The following is a 16,798-nucleotide window of genomic DNA, read 5'->3' as shown; positions in this document are numbered from 1 at the left end:
GGCATACGCCCAGCTTGCCTCCGACTCCGAGAGTCCTAGTGAGGACGAGGATGACCCCACTTTCCTTTTGTCATCCGCGTCCTCCTCATCATCTAGCGATGATGATGAGCCTCCATGGGGACCGCCATGCTAGGGACCCTGTGGCCCACCCTAGTACAAGCAGCTCTGGGGCTCGTACTAGTTTTCCGGCCCACCAGTTAAATCCATCGGAGCCCCCTCCCAGTGAACTTGTCTGGTGTACCTCAGAGCGTTTTGAGCCCGTGATTCCTGATTTTGTAGGCCAACCAGGAATCCAGATTTCCACAGTGGGCTTCACTGAATACGACTACTGTACTGTACTCTCAACAGTTTGTTGCTCAACAACCGGGCTCCTTTTTGGCTAGGCCCGGTGGCTGGACTCCGGTCAGTGCAGCCGAGATGAGGACGTTTTGGGGCCTCGTGCTGCACATTGGATGGGCCTAGTCAAGAAACCTAGTGTCAGGCATTACTGGAGTGGGGACGTCCTCTACCAGACCCCACTTTACAGTATGGCCAAGACACGCTCCCGGTTTGAGGCCATCCGGAAATGTCTGCATTATTCAGATAATGCAGCATGTCCCCCCCAAAGGTGATCCTGCCTGTACAAAATCTGGCCGGTCATCGATCACTTTGGGGCCAAATTTGCACAGGCCTATGTACCTGGAAGGTAGGTCGCGGTTAATGAGTCTCTCATTGCTTTCAAGGGGAGACTCATTTTCCGCCAGTATGTTCCCTCTAAGCGGGCGAGGTATGGCGTGAAGCTGTATAAACTTTGTGAGAGTACCTCAGGGTACACTTACAAGTTTTGTGTGTACGAGGGGTGAGATTCCCATATTCAACCCCCAGAATGTCCCCCCATTCTGGGTGTTAGCGGGAAACTTGTGTGGGACCTTATGCACCCACTGAAAGATAAAGGTTACCACCTGTACGTGGATAACTTTTATACTAGTATCCCCTTGTTCCAGTCCATCGCCGCCAGATCCACGTCCGCTTGTAGGACCGTGGTGGAAAAATCAACGCGGCCTCCCTACCCACCCCCTCCAGGTACCTATCCCCAGGGGTGAGACCCGTGCCCTTACCAGTGAAAACCTGTTGCTAGTCAGATATAAGGACAAGAGGTATGTCCTTGTACTGTCCACAATTATGGTAACGGCATCACCCCTGTCCCTGTGCGAGGTACCACGGCAACGGTCCTCAAGCTCGATTGTACACTGTGTGCAGAATTATTAGGCAAATGAGTATTTTGACCACATCATCCTCTTTATGCATGTTGTCTTACTCCAAGCTGTATAGGCTTGAAAGCCTACTACCAATTAAGCATATTAGGTGATGTGCATCTCTGTAATGAGAAGGGGTGTGGTCTAATGACATCAACACCCTATATCAGGTGTGCATAATTATTAGGCAACTTCCTTTCCTTTGGCAAAATGGGTCAAAAGAAGGACTTGACAGGCTCAGAAAAGTCAAAAATAGTGAGATATCTTGCAGAGGGATGCAGCACTCTTAAAATTGCAAAGCTTCTGAAGCGTGATCATCGAACAATCAAGCGTTTCATTCAAAATAGTCAACAGGGTCGCAAGAAGCGTGTGGAAAAACCAAGGCGCAAAATAACTGCCCATGAACTGAGAAAAGTCAAGCGTGCAGCTGCCAAGATGCCACTTGCCACCAGTTTGGCCATATTTCAGAGCTGCAACATCACTGGAGTGCCCAAAAGCACAAGGTGTGCAATACTCAGAGACATGGCCAAGGTAAGAAAGGCTGAAAGACGACTACCACTGAACAAGACACACAAGCTGAAACGTCAAGACTGGGCCAAGAAATATCTCAAGACTGATTTTTCTAAGGTTTTATGGACTGATGAAATGAGAGTGAGTCTTGATGGGCCAGATGGATGGGCCCGTGGCTGGATTGGTAAAGGGCAGAGAGCTCCAGTCCGACTCAGACGCCAGCAAGATGGAGGTGGAGTACTGGTTTGGGCTGGTATCATCAAAGATGAGCTTGTGGGGCCTTTTCGGGTTGAGGATGGAGTCAAGCTCAACTCCCAGTCCTACTGCCAGTTTCTGGAAGACACCTTCTTCAAGCAGTGGTACAGGAAGAAGTCTGCATCCTTCAAGAAAAACATGATTTTCATGCAGGACAATGCTCCATCACACGCGTCCAAGTACTCCACAGCGTGGCTGGCAAGAAAGGGTATAAAAGAAGAAAATCTAATGACATGGCCTCCTTGTTCACCTGATCTGAACCCCATTGAGAACCTGTGGTCCATCATCAAATGTGAGATTTACAAGGAGGGAAAACAGTACACCTCTCTGAACAGTGTCTGGGAGGCTGTGGTTGCTGCTGCACGCAATGTTGATGGTGAACAGATCAAAACACTGACAGAATCCATGGATGGCAGGCTTTTGAGTGTCCTTGCAAAGAAAGGTGGCTATATTGGTCACTGATTTGTTTTTGTTTTGTTTTTGAATGTCATAAATGTATATTTGTGAATGTTGAGATGTTATATTGGTTTCACTGGTAAAAATAAATTATTGAAATGGGTATATATTTGTTTTTTGTTAAGTTGCCTAATAATTATGCACAGTAATAATCACCTGCACACACAGATATCCCCCTAAAATAGCTAAAACTAAAAACAAACTAAAAACTACTTCCAAAAATATTCAGCTTTGATATTAATGAGTTTTTGGGGTTCATTGAGAACATGGTTGTTGTTCAATAATAAAATTAATCCTCAAAAATACAACTTGCCTAATAATTCTGCACTCCCTGTATCGTCGACTACAATCGGTATATGGGAGGAGTTGATCTCTCTGATCAAGTCCTCAAGCCATAGGCCTCTTTCACACGGGCGTTGCGGAAAAATGTGCGGGTGCGTTCCGGGAACACCCGTGATTTTTCCACGCGAGTGCAAAACATTGTAATGCGTTTTTCACTCGCGTGAGAAAAATCGCGCATGTTTGGTACCCAAACCTGAACTTCTTCACAGAAGTTCGGGTTTGGGATCGGTGTTGTGTAGATGTTATTATTTTCCCTTATAACATGGTTATAAGGGAAAATAATAGCATTCTTAATACAGAATGCTTAGTAGGTGATCAATTGAGGGTTAAAAAAAATTTAAAAAATAACTCACCTTCTCCTCTTGTTCGCGTAGTTCCCGGTCTCTTCTTTACTTCTTTAATGATGAGCTGTGGGCTAAAGGACCTTTGGTGACCTCAGATCACATGCTCCAATCACATGGTACATCACCTTGGTGATGGATATAGAGCATGCTGCGATTTTCACGCAACGCACAAGTGATGCGTGAAAATCACCGCTCATGTGAACAGCCCCATAGAAATGAATGGGTCGGTATTCAGTGCGGGTGCAATGCGTTCAACTCACGCATCGCATCCGCGCGGAATAATCGCCCATGTGAAAGGGGCCATATAACGCCATGCGCAAAACCCGGGCATGGTACAAAAAAGTTGAGGTCTACTTGGTGCAGGTTGCCTTGTACAACTCTTTTGTGCTGTCCCGGAGCGCTGGCAACACAGGGAAATTCCTTCAGTTCTATGAGGCAGTCCTCAAGGAACTGATCTTTTCTGACCGGGAAAGAGCAGGCCGGAGTACCTCGAGAACTGGAGGCGCCCGGATCGTCCCAACACTTTCCAAGTGTGGTCCCCCATACTGGAAAGAAGGGACGGACCCCAAAAAAGTGCAGAGTGTGTCGCAGGAGGGGGATACGGAAGGACACCACTACTCAGTGTGACACATGCCCCGATCATCCGGGCCTCTGCATTGACGGTTGCATCAGGGAGTACCACACTTCCATGGAGTACTAAATTTATATCCCAATTTAGCCACTGACAATCGGATAAAAAACTGGTTCTCAGACTTGAGACACTAAAACCAAAAAAAGTTTTTTTCAAAAATATTATTTAGTAAAACAAAAAAAAAAAAAAAAGTAGACATATTAGGTATCGCAGCGTACGTAAGAATGTACTGTATAAAAAAAACCCTAACCCCTCAGATGTCACCTTACATCACAAAAATTGCAATAGCAAAAATAGTGCCAATAAAACCGTCCTCTCATCCCGCAAAAAATGAGCCCCTACCTAAGATAATCGGCTAAAAGCTAAAAAAAAAAATTACTCTTAGACTATGGAGATACTAAAATGTTTTTTTTGTTTATAAAAAGATAATATAGAGTAAAACATAAATTTAAAAAGTACACATATTAGGTTCCGCCGCGTCCGTAAGAATCTGCTCTATAAAAATACCCCCCAAAGCCTCAGATAAACATGGTAAAAAAAAAGGGCAAAAAAAGGTATTTTTTGTCACCTTACATCACAAAAATTGTAATAGCAAGCGATCAAAAAGTCATATGCCCCCCAAAAAAGTGCCAATAAAACCGTCCTCTCATCCCGCAAAAAATGAGCCCCTACCTAAGATAATCGGCTAAAAAAAAATGACTCCTAGACTATGGAGATACAAAAATGTTTTTTTTTGTTTATTAAAAGATAATATAGTGTAAAACATAAATAAATAAATAAAAAAGTAGACATATTAGGTATCCGTAAGAATCTTCTCTATAAAAATACCACCCCAACCCTTCAGATGAACACGGTAAAAAAAAAAAAAAAAAAACGGTGCCAAAAAAGCAATTTTTGGGAAAATTTTTAATTTTAATCAGTTTTTTTCAAATAACAAAGTAAGGGTTAACAGCCAAACAAAACTTTATATTTATTACCCTCATTCTGCAGTTTACAGAAACACCCCATATGTGTTCGTAAACGGCTGTATGACCAAACGGCAGGGCACAGAAGGAAAGGAACGCCGTATGGTTTCTGGAAGGCAGATTTTGATGGCCTTTTTTTTTTTGGCACCATGTCCTATTTGAAGCCCCCATGATGCACCCCTAGAGTAAAAACTCCATAAAAGTGACCTCGTCTAAGAAACTACACCCCTCAAGGTATTCAAAACTGATTTTACAAACGTCGGTAACCCTTTAGGTGTTCCACAAGAGTTATTGGCAAATGGAGATGAAATTTCCGAATTTCTATTTCTGGTAACCTTGCCTCACAAAAATGTAATATAGATAAACCAAAAATCATATGTACCCTAAAAATAGTCCCAACATAACTGCCACCTTATCCCTTAGTTTCCAAAATGGGGTCCCTTTTATGAAGTTTCTACTCTAGGGGTGCATCAAGGGGGCTTCAAATGGGACATGGTGTAAATAAACCAGTACAGCAAAATCTGCCTTACAAAAACCACACGGCACACCTTTCCCTCTACGCCCTACTGTGTGCCCGTACAGTAGTTTACGGCCACATATGGGGTGTTTCTGCAAACTACAGAATCGGGGCAATAAATATAGCATTTTGTTTGGCTGTTAACCCTTGCTTTGTTACTGGAAAAACAAAGCCAATAACTCTTGTGCAACACCTAAAGGGTTAACAAAGTTTGTAAAATCAATTTTGAATACCTTGAGGGGTGTAGTTTCTTAGATGGGGTCACTTTTATGGAGTTTCTACTCTAGGGGTGCATCAGGGGGGCTTCAAATGGGACATAGTGTAAATAAACTAGTCCAGCAAAATCTGCCTTCCAAAAACCATACATGGTAACATGGTGGTAACATGGTACATAAGGCCAAAAAAAGACATTTGTCCATCCAGTTCGGCCTGTTATTCTGCAAGTTGATCCAGAGGAAGGCAAACAAAAAAAAACTGTGAGATAGAAAAAAAATTCCTTCCCGACTCCAATCAGGCAATCAGAATAACTCCCTGGATCAACGACCCCTCTCTAGTAGCTATAGCCTGTAATATTATTACGCTCCAGAAATACATCCAGGCCCCTCTTGAATTCCTTTATTGTACTCACCATCACCACCTCCTCAGGCAGAGAGTTCCATAGTCTCACTGCTCTTACCGTAAAGAATCCTCTTCTATGTTTGTGTACAAACCTTCTTTCCTCCAGACGCAGAGGATGTCCCCTCGTCATAGTCACAGTCCTGGGGATAAATAGATGATGGGATAGATCTCTGTACTGACCCCTGATATATTTATACATACTAATTAGATCTCCCCTCAGTCGTCTTTTTTCTAAAGTGAATAACCCTAATTTTGATCATCTTTCAGGGTACTGTAGTTGCCCCATTCCAGTTATTACTTTAGTTGCCCTCCTCTGGACCCTCTCTAGCTCTGCTATGTCTGCCTTGTTTACAGGAGCCCAGAACTGTACACAGTACTCCATGTGTGGTCTGACTAGCGATTTGTAAAGTGGTAGGATTATATTCTTATCACGAGCATCTATGCCTCTTCTGATGTAACCCATTATCTTATTGGCCTTGGCAGCAGCTGCCTGACACTGTTTTTTGCAGCTTAGTTTGCTATTAATTAAAATTCCTAGATCCTTTTCCATGTCAGTGTTACCGAGTCTTTTACCATTTAGTATGTACGGGTGACTTGCATTATTCCTTCCCATGTGCATAATTTTACATTTGTCAGTGTTAAACCTCATCTGCCACTTATCAGCCTAAGCCTCCAATTTAGCCAGATCCCTCTGTAGTAGTATAATGTCCTCTTCAGTGTAAATTACTTTACACAGTTTAGTGTCACCTGCGAAAATTTATACTTTACTATGCAAGCCTTCTACAAGATCATTAATAAATTTATTGAAGAGAATAGGGCCCAATACTGACCCCTGAGGTACTCCACTAGTGACAGTGACCCAATCTGAGTGTGTACCGTTAATAACCACCCTCTGTTTTCTATCATTGAGCCAGTTACTTACCCATATACAGACGTTTTCTCCCAGTCCGAGCATTCTCATTTTATATACTAACCTTTTATGTGGTACAGTGTCAAAAGCTTTAGAGAAGTCCAGATATACGACATCCATTGATTCGCCGCTGTCAAGTCTAGAACTTACCTCCTCATAGAAACTGATTAAATTAGTTTGACATGACAGATCCCTCACGAAGCCATGCTGATATGGCCTTATTTGCCTATTTCCGTTAAGATGCTCTAAGATAGCATCTCTCAGAAAACCTTCAAACAGTTTACCCACAACAGATGTTAAACTTACCGGCCTATAGTTTCCAGGCTCTGTTTTTGGACCCTTTTTGAATATTGGCACCACATTTGCCATGCGCCAATCCTGTGGGACATTCCCTGTCAGTATAGAGTCCACAAATATCAGAAATAAGGGTCTGGTTATGACATTACTTAATTCTCTTAGGATACGGGGGTGTATGCCATCCGGTCCTGGCGATTTGTCTATTTTAATCTTTTTAAGTCGCTGATGTACTTCTTCCTGGGTCAGACAGGACAATTTTAATGGGGAATTTATTTTTACATTCTGCATGTCATCTGACAGTTTATTTTCCTTAGTGAATACATTGGAGAAAAAAATATTTAACAGCTTTGCTTTCTCCTGGTCCCTCTCTGCGACTCCCCTCTCATTACTCTTTAAAGGGCCGACACCTTCAGATTTATACTTCTTAACATTTACAGTTGCAATAAAAAGTATGTGAACCCTTTGGAATGATATGGATTTCTGCACAAATTGGTCATAAAATGTGATCTGATCTTCATCTAAGTAACAACAATAGACAATCACAGTCTGCTTAAACTAATAACACACAAAGAATTAAATGTTACCATGTTTTTATTGAACACACCATGTAAACATTCACAGTGCAGGTGGGAAAAGTATGTGAACCCCATAGACTAATGACATCTCCAAGAGCTAATTGGAGTGAGGTGTCAGCCAACTGGAGTCCAATCAATGAGATGAGATTGGAGGTGCTGGTTACAGCTGCCCTGCCCTATAGAAAACACACACCAGTTCTGGGTTTGCTTTTCACAAGAAGCATTGCCTGATGTGAATGATGCCTCGCACAAAAGAGCTCTCAGAAGACCTACGATTGAGAATTGTTGACTTGCATAAAGCTGTAAAGGGTTATAAAAGTATCTCCAAAAGCCTTGCTGTTCATCAGTCCACGGTAAGACAAATTGTCTATAAATGGAGAAAGTTCAGCACTGCTGCTACTCTCCCTAGGAGTGGCCGTACTGTAAAGATGACTGCAAGAGCACAGCACAGACTGATCAATGAGGTGAAGAAGAATCCTAGAGTGTCAGCTAAAGACTTATAAAAGTTTCTGGCATATGCTAACATCCTTGTTAGCGAATCTACGATACGTAAAACACTAAACAAGAATGGATTTCATGGGAGGATACCACAGAGGAAGCCACTGCTGTCCAAAAAAACTTTGCTGCACGTTTACAGTTTGCACAAGAGCACCTGGATGTTCCACAGCAGTACTGGCAAAATATTCTGTGGACAGATGAAACCAAATGTCACGACCATGGTATGGCCGTGACTCCTGAACCGCATGCAGTGGCCTGTGGTCTGGGGTTGTTGTCAATCACAGGTGAGGGCTGAAGTATGTTGCCTCACCTGTGGTTGCCACTGGCAACATTAGGTATGTGGCAGTAGAGCAGTTGGAGCTGGTGGCTAGGCTGCTCGCTGTCATTGAATGCGGTTACACCTGGCAACTTGTCTTTGTAGGTGTGCCTTTTTATATGTTTGGTGTGCACGAGGTTTGGGTGTGTGCACAGTGACATTTTCCCTTCACTTGTGGCTGCCCGAGGCAACGTGTTGTATTGTGTACATGTGGTGGCAGTGTCTCGGCCTTCTGGCTGACTCCCAGGACACGTTGCCACGCATGTCGTTGCCTGCGGTAACAGCTACAGTGTGATAAGTGTTTGTACACTTCCCCTGTATGTGGCTGTTTTCCCTTGCCTGGTGTAGGAAGGGTTAACTCCCTTCTGTGTGTGTGAACACTGGGTGTGTCTGTGTGGGTGTGGCTACTTTGGCCTATATAGCCTCTGCTGAGAGCAGTAGTCAGAGGGGTACTTCAGCCATGGTCTGCTGGAGTCATCCTCCTACTTTATACCATCTGCCAGTGAGGGCCACCCTTGTGGTCATAGATGTTGTTATGTGATGTTAAGTTTATGTTTATGTGGTGTCTGTTATTAGTGCAGCTATGGTTCTGGCTTCCTGTGTGTTTGTGTGCTGTGTCCTTTTATGTCTGTGTGTGGACTTCAGCACTTGTGTCCAGGGATCCAGTCAGTGTGTCTGTGGCAGGTAGGGGTGGAAGTCTTTCACTCTCCTGCCATATCCATAGTCTGTTCATGTTTATATCCCCTTGCAGCTCGGCCAGTTTAGACTCCTGTTTCTCCGCATCCAGGAGGAACAGGTGGTCTACCCAGCTCCTAGTTCAGGGAACGGCGGAGGGTGAGTAGGGATCCGAGGTTCCTGAGCATGAGCCCTCTTACCTTCAAGGTCGGCTCATGCAGCTAGGAGTCAGGGTCAGATTAGGGATGCGTTAGGAGGTGACCTGCTACCTTATTCTGTTGTCCTGGCCGAGCAGCGACTAACATCTCGTGGCATCGCACGGCTGAGGGTTTTCCCCATCCTCAGCCGTGACACCAAAGTTGAGTTGTGTGGAGGAAACACACAACACTATGTGTGGAGAAAAAGAGGCACAGCACACCAACATCATAACCTCATCCCAACTGTGAAGTATGGTGGTGGGGGCATCATGGTTTGGGGCTGCTTTGCTGCGTCAGGGCCTGGACGGATTGCTATCATCACAGGAAAGATTAATTCCCAAGTTTATCAAGACATTTTGCAGGAGAACTTAAGGCCAACTGTCCACCAGCTGAAGCTCAACAGAAGATGGTTGTTGCAACAGGACAACGACCCAAAGTATAGAAGTAAATGAACAACAGAATGGCTTAAACAGAAGAAAATACGCCTTCTGGAGTAGCCCAGTCAGAGTCCTGACCTCAACCCAATTGAGATGCTGTGGCATGACCTCAAGAAAGCGATTCACACCAGACATCCCAAGAATATTGCTGAACTGAAACAGTTCTATAAAGAGGAATGGTCAAGAATTACTCCTGACCGTTGTGCACGTCTGAACTGCAACTACAGGAAACGTTTGGTTGAAGTTATTGCTGCCAATGGAGGCTCAACCAGTTATTAAATCCAAGGGTTCACATACTTTTTCCACCTGCACTGTGAATGTTTACATGGTGTGTTCAATAAAAACATGGTAACATTTAATTATTTGTGTGTTATTAGTTTAAGCAGACTGTGATTGTCTATTGTTGTGACTTAGATGAAGATCTGATCACATTTTATGACCAATTTGTGCAGAAATCCATATAATTCAAAAGGGTTCACATACTATTTCTTGCAACTGTATATAATTAAAGAACATTTTAGGGTTAGTTTTACTCTCTTTGGCAATTAATCTCTCGGTCTCTAGTTTGACCGCTTTTATTTGTTTTTTACATGTTCTATTTTTTTCCTTATAGTTTTTCAGTGCTTCCGTGCTACCCTCGTTTTTAGTGATTTATATGCTTTCTTTTTGTCATTCATTGCTTTCTTTACAGTTCTATTTATCCACATTGGTTTCTTTTTGTTCCTTAACCTTTTATTCCCATATGGTATGTACCTCTCACAATGAGATTTTAGGATGTTTTTAAAGATATCCCATTTTGTGGCTGTATTTTTATTTTTGAGGACTTTGTCCCAGTTAGTTAGGCCTATGGCCTCTCTTAGTTGGCTAAATTTAGCTTTTTTGAAGTTTGGTATTTTTGTTCCTCCCTGTAGAAACGCTCTTTTGAATGATAATTGGAAGGTTATTACTTTATGGTCACTATTTCCCAGGTATCCCCCAACATGCACGACTGTTGTTCTGTCAGGCCTATTGGTTAATGCTAAGTCCAGTATGGCTGTCCCTCTAGTCGGGTCCTGAACCAGTTGGGAGAGGTAATTGTCTTTGGTTATTGCCAAGAACCTGTTTCCCTTATGAGATATACAAGTTTCAGTTTCCCAGTCTATATCTGGGTAGTTGAAGTCCCCATAATAACCACCTCATTATGATTTGCCGCCTCATCTATCTCGTTTAGTAGTAGATTTTCTGTGGACTCTGGTATATTAGGTGGTTTATAGTAAACTCCTATTAGTAATTTATTGTTGTTTTTAGCTCCATGTATCTCTACCCACAGTGACTCCACATGTTCATGTCCCTCACTTATATCTTCACGGAGTGTGGGCTTTAGACAAGACTTTACATAAAGGCAAACCCCTCCCCCTCTCCGGTTTTGATGATCCTTTCTAAACAGACTGTAACCTTGTACATTAACTGCCTAGTGATAGCTATCATCCAGCCATGTCTCAGTTATTCCCACTATGTCATAGTTCTCCTCACACATCACTAATTCCAGCTCCCCAGTTTTATTAGTCAGGCTTCTGGCATTAGTATACATACAGTACAGACCAAAAGTTTGGACACACATTCTCATTCAAAGCGTTTTCTTTATTTTCATGACTATGAAGGCATCAAAACTATGAATTAACACATGTGGAATTATATACATAACAAACAAGTGTGAAACAACTGAAAATATGTCATATTCTAGGTTCTTCAAAGTAGCCACCTTTTGCTTTGATTACTGCTTTGCACACTCTTGGCATTCTCTTGATGAGCTTCAAGAGGTAGTCCCCTGAAATGGTCTTCCAACAGACTTGAAGGAGTTCCCAGAGATGCTTAGCACTTGTTGGCCCTTTTGCCTTCACTCTGTGGTCCAGCTCACCCCAAACCATCTCGATTGGGTTCAGGTCCGGTGACTGTCGAGGCCAGGTCATCTGGCGCAGCACCCTATCACTCTCCTTCATGGTCAAATAGCCCTTACTTTCAAAGTTTTCCCAATTTTTCGGCTGACTGACTGAACTTCATTTCTTAAAGTAATGATGGCCACTTGTTTTTCTTTACTTAGCTGCTTTTCTCTTGCCATAATACAAATTCTAACAGTCTATTCAGTAGGACTATCAGCTGTGTATCCACCTGACTTCTCCTCAACGCAACTGATGGTCCCAACCCCATTTATAAGGCAAGAAATCCCACTTATTAAACCTGACAGGGCACACCTGTGAAGTGAAAACCATTTCAGGGGACTACCTCTTGAAGCTCATCAAGAGAATGCCAAGAGTGTGCAAAGCAGTAATCAAAGCAAAAGGTGGCTACTTTGAAGAACCTATAATATGACATATTTTCAGTTGTTTCACACTTGTTTGTTATGTATATAATTCCACATGTGTTAATTCATAGTTTTGATGCCTTCAGTGTGAATCTACAATTTTCATAGTCATGAAAATAAAGAAAACTCTTTGAATGAGAAGGTGTGTCCAAACTTTTGGTCTGTACTGTACATTTGAGAGGTTTATGTATATTTTTTACCCTACACCTTTCCTTCTGAACTGTTCTAGTCCCTCCTTCCATTCCTCCCCCAGTCCCACTACATTGCCCCGGGTCTCTATCTGCACTATCTTCCCCTCCTATAATGTAATTTCCCTCCCCCCCAGTCCCTAGTTGAAACACTCCTCCAACCTTTTAGCCATCTTCTTCTCCAACGCAGCTGCCCCTTCCCCATTGAGGTGCAGCCCGTCCCTACAATAGAGCCTGTAGCCGATAGAGCCTGTAGCCTGTAGAAAAGTCGGCCCAGTTCTCCAGGAACTCAAACCCCTCCTTCTTACACCAGTTCTTGAGCCACTTGTTAATCTCCCTAATCTCCCGCTGCCTTTCTTGTGTGGCTCATGGTACAGGCAGTATTTCGGAAAATACTACCTTTGAGGTCCTTGCCCTAAGCTTTTGACCTAAATCTCTGAAATCATTTTTAAGGACTCTCCACCTACCTCTAACTTTGTCATTGATTCCGATATGGACCATGATCGCTGGATCTTCTCCAGCCCCTCCCAGTAATCTGTCAACCCAATCAACGATGTGTCGAACTCTAGCGCCAGGAAGACAGCACACTGTTTGGCTATCACGGTCTTTGTGGCAGATTTCCCTATCTGTTCCCCACTACCAGCACCTGTCTGGCCTGCCCTGCTCTCCTGGTTCCCTGCTTACTGGAGTTGACTTTCCCCTGACTGGCAGAGGAAATCCCACTCATCTGCCAAACGTGCAAACTTGTTGGGGTGTGTCAGATCAGGGCTAGCCTACCTGGCACTCTTCCCTCTACCCCGCTTTCTAACTGTTACCCAGCTAGCTACCTCACTTTCCTCAGCCTTCTCTCTGTCACCCTCCCCCTCATCTACCCCAAAGAGTGCTTGCTCAGTGAGAAGCAAACTATTTTGCAAATTGTCAATGCCTCTCAGTGTTGCAACTTGCCCGTTTAGAGACTCGATTTGCGATTCCAAACGGGTAATTTGCTCACATCTTGAACAAAGATATACACCCTCGAACGGCAGTTCCAGGACTGCATACATCATGCAAGATGTGCACTGGACTGCGTTGTCAATTGTGCAACACATACTAAATAGGGATTACAACAGTAAAAAGTAAAACAGTAAATATGATTTAGAATTAGACCCTGTCTGCTGTAGTTGAAGGACTACCTAGAATTAAGCCAACAACACATAAGGAAATTATATCCAACCTTAGTTTCCAACTCCTTTTCTTAAACTCCTTTTTTTTTTTAACTCCACTTAATAAGAAGCCCACTTAGTAGAGCAAGTCTCAAGAAGAGCAAGCTCAGGGAGAGTTCAGTGGTTCAATTTATAGCACCTGGTTGCCCAGGCCACTCCCCTTAATCAAGCAGAGGAAAAAAAAAAAGGGTTTAAATGGCAACACCCAGCAGAGAACGGCGCACCTTTCCCTCTACTTCCTGTGTGCCCGTACAGTAGTTTACGGCAACATATGGGGTGTTTCTGCAAACTACAGAATCGGGGCAATAAATGTAGCATTTTGTTTGGCTGTTAACCCTTGCTTTGTTACTGGAAAAAATGGATTAAAATGGAAAATTTGCCAAAAAATTGAAATTCTCAAATTTCATTCCCATTTGCCAATAACTCTTGTGCAACACCTAAAGGGTTAACGACGTTTGTAAAATCAGTTTTGAATACCTTGAGGGGTGTAGTTTGGGTGGTTTCTATTATGTAAGCCTCACAAAGTGACTTCAGACCTGAACTGGTCCCTAAAAATTGGGTTTTTGAAAATATCAGAAAAATTTCAAGATTTGCTTTTAAATTTTTAAGCCTTGTAACGTCCCCAAAAACTAAAATGTCATTCCCAAAATGATCCAAACATGAAGTAGACGTATGGGGAATGTAAAGTAATAACTATTTTTGGAGGTATTACTATGTATAATAGAAGTAGAGAAATTGAAACTTGGAAATTTGCTATTTTTCAAAATTTTTGGTAAATTTGGTATTTTTTTATAAATAAAAATGATTTTTTTTTTACTTCATTTTACCACTGTCATGAAGTACAATATGTGAAGAAAAAACAGTTTCAGAATGGCCTGGATAGGTAAAAGCGTTTAAAAGATATCACCACTTAAAGTGACACTGGTCAGATTTGCAAAAAATGGCCTGGTCCTAAGGCTCCATTCACACGTCCGCAAAATGGGTCCACATCCTTTCCGCAATTTTGCGGAAAGGGTGCGGACCCATTCATTCTCTATGGGGATGGAATGTGCTGTCCGCATCCACATTTGCGGATCCGCACTTCCGCATCCGTGCTTCCGTTTCCGCAAAAAAATAGAACATGTCCTATTCTTGTCCGCAATTGCGGACAAGAACAGGCATATTCTATTATGTCGGCAATGTGCGGTCCGCAAAATGCGGAATGCACATTGCCGCTTTCCGTGTTTTGCGGATCCGTGTCTCCGTGTATCTGCAAAACACATTGCGGACGTGTGAATGGAGCCTTAAGGTGAAATAAGGCTGTGTCCTTAAGGAGTTAAAGTATCAGAATCAAGCACCATCACATAGGCAGCTCCAGTTGTAAGAACCCTATTCTGCATCTCCAGCTCCAAATATCTTGTGTATATATATATTAATCCCTTTTATAAAAAAAAACCTCTTAAATATGCTTTTATAGTATCCCATACAACACCAGGAGAAGCTGTACCATTATTAGTCTGATAATATTCTCACAAGCTATTTATTACCATAGTGGAAGGGGTTTAGCTCACAGCTTAATCGATTTCTAGGCAAAACTAGGCATTTATCCTGAAATTCGGATCGAAGTCCACTTTGTGGATTTGCTCAACACTAGGTATAACCAAAACCAGTTGTAAACAGATTAATAATGGAGAGTGATCTGACAACAGATTTGGAGGGTAATGTACCCTGTACACATACTAAAGCATAGAGAAATGACACAAGGCTAAATCAATATGTGACAAAGTGTTAGTAAGTAGAAGAAGCAGAGGAATAACACTGTCGCCCCCGACATCTACCAAACAGAGTATATCCAATTGTATATACCAGGAACTTATCCAACCCATAATCCACATCATTATTAAAAATCTCCCATCATTAGTAGAGGAATCCTGAGAGTCCCCAAGACGCATGTCATCTCCTTCATTAAAACAGTGTTGGAATGAGGGCGAAGAATATAAAACTTAAGAATATAACATTCTATAGCAAATAATTTACTTTGAAGTCCCACAAATCTACCCTCCACATCTGCTGAAGAATGTAAATGCTCATATGTTATGGACCTATGAACAAAAATACTAACTCCACATACGAAAGCAGAGAAAGCAGTATGGTATACTCTGAGAGCCCAACTCTTATGTAATGTACAGTATGCAAAGAGTCCTTTGTTTTGGGGTGGCTGACTGGGAGAGAGAGCTACATCTCACGCTAGATGATAATAGCAATAAGTGGGTCCAAAGGTGCTCACACAGTTTCTCCAAATGTATAAAAATACAAGAGAACTCTGTGAAGGTGGCGTTTAGATGGTATAGAACTCCCGAGTACCTTTATAAAATGAATCTCCTCCCCACAGACCTCTGTTGGAGATGTAATGCTGCTACTGGGTCCATCTCCCACATCTGGTGGTTCTGCTCGGCCATTCGCCAATTTTGGGAAGGGGTGGAGCAAGCTATAAACAAGGTCTGCTCCACGACCCTGAAACTCACAGCCCAGTTAGTCCTACTCTGGATGCCCATACCAAATTTTCATCCAGGGAAGAACAATCTAACCACACACTTACTTATGGCTGCAAAACTTCTAATTCCCCTGAAATGGAGATCAGTGGACCCATAACCCTGGATATGTGGCACGACAGGGTTCACCAGATGTGTCAGATGGAGGAATTGATAGGTTGGACATACCACAGTAGAGACCGCTACCTGCAAATCTGGCAGCCCTGGCTGAACTACAGAGCAAGCCCCCCTGACCCCCTGCCCTCAGGATCCAGCTAGAGATGTACATTAGAGGATATTTTTAGGGTCACCTAGACCCATCCCCTCCCCCCCTCGCCCACTCCCGTTCACTTCCCCCTCCCCCTTTTCCCCACCTCCCCCCCTCCCCACGTTCCTCCCTAGGGTTACATTGGTTGTGTACCATCCACTCCAGCGTCCCCGAGAACATGTACTGCTATGACCTAATTGATATTCCTGAACGGACTGTAGCTACCAATCCAGGGGGACACAATAACAGGGCTGTTAGTATTAGTTAGTTGTTTATTCTTTTTCTTCTTTTATACGTTCTATGTACTCAGTATGTTCACTCTGTAAGGTCATTCACCTGATGGGCCCGTGTCCTAGATGAGTAGTCATCCGTCCCAGCCTGTATTGTTAGGCTATGCCTTCGAAGATATTCACCTTGACTTTTTATGATGTGAAGCACTCAACATTGTAAACATGCACTCAATTATGACCTATGTCTAATGTCTAAAAAAAAGAGATTTCAAACAAAGAGT

This window comes from Bufo bufo, chromosome 3 (assembly GCF_905171765.1).
Source record: "Bufo bufo chromosome 3, aBufBuf1.1, whole genome shotgun sequence".
Classification (NCBI taxonomy): domain Eukaryota; kingdom Metazoa; phylum Chordata; class Amphibia; order Anura; family Bufonidae; genus Bufo; species Bufo bufo.
This window is presented reverse-complemented; position numbering follows the sequence as displayed.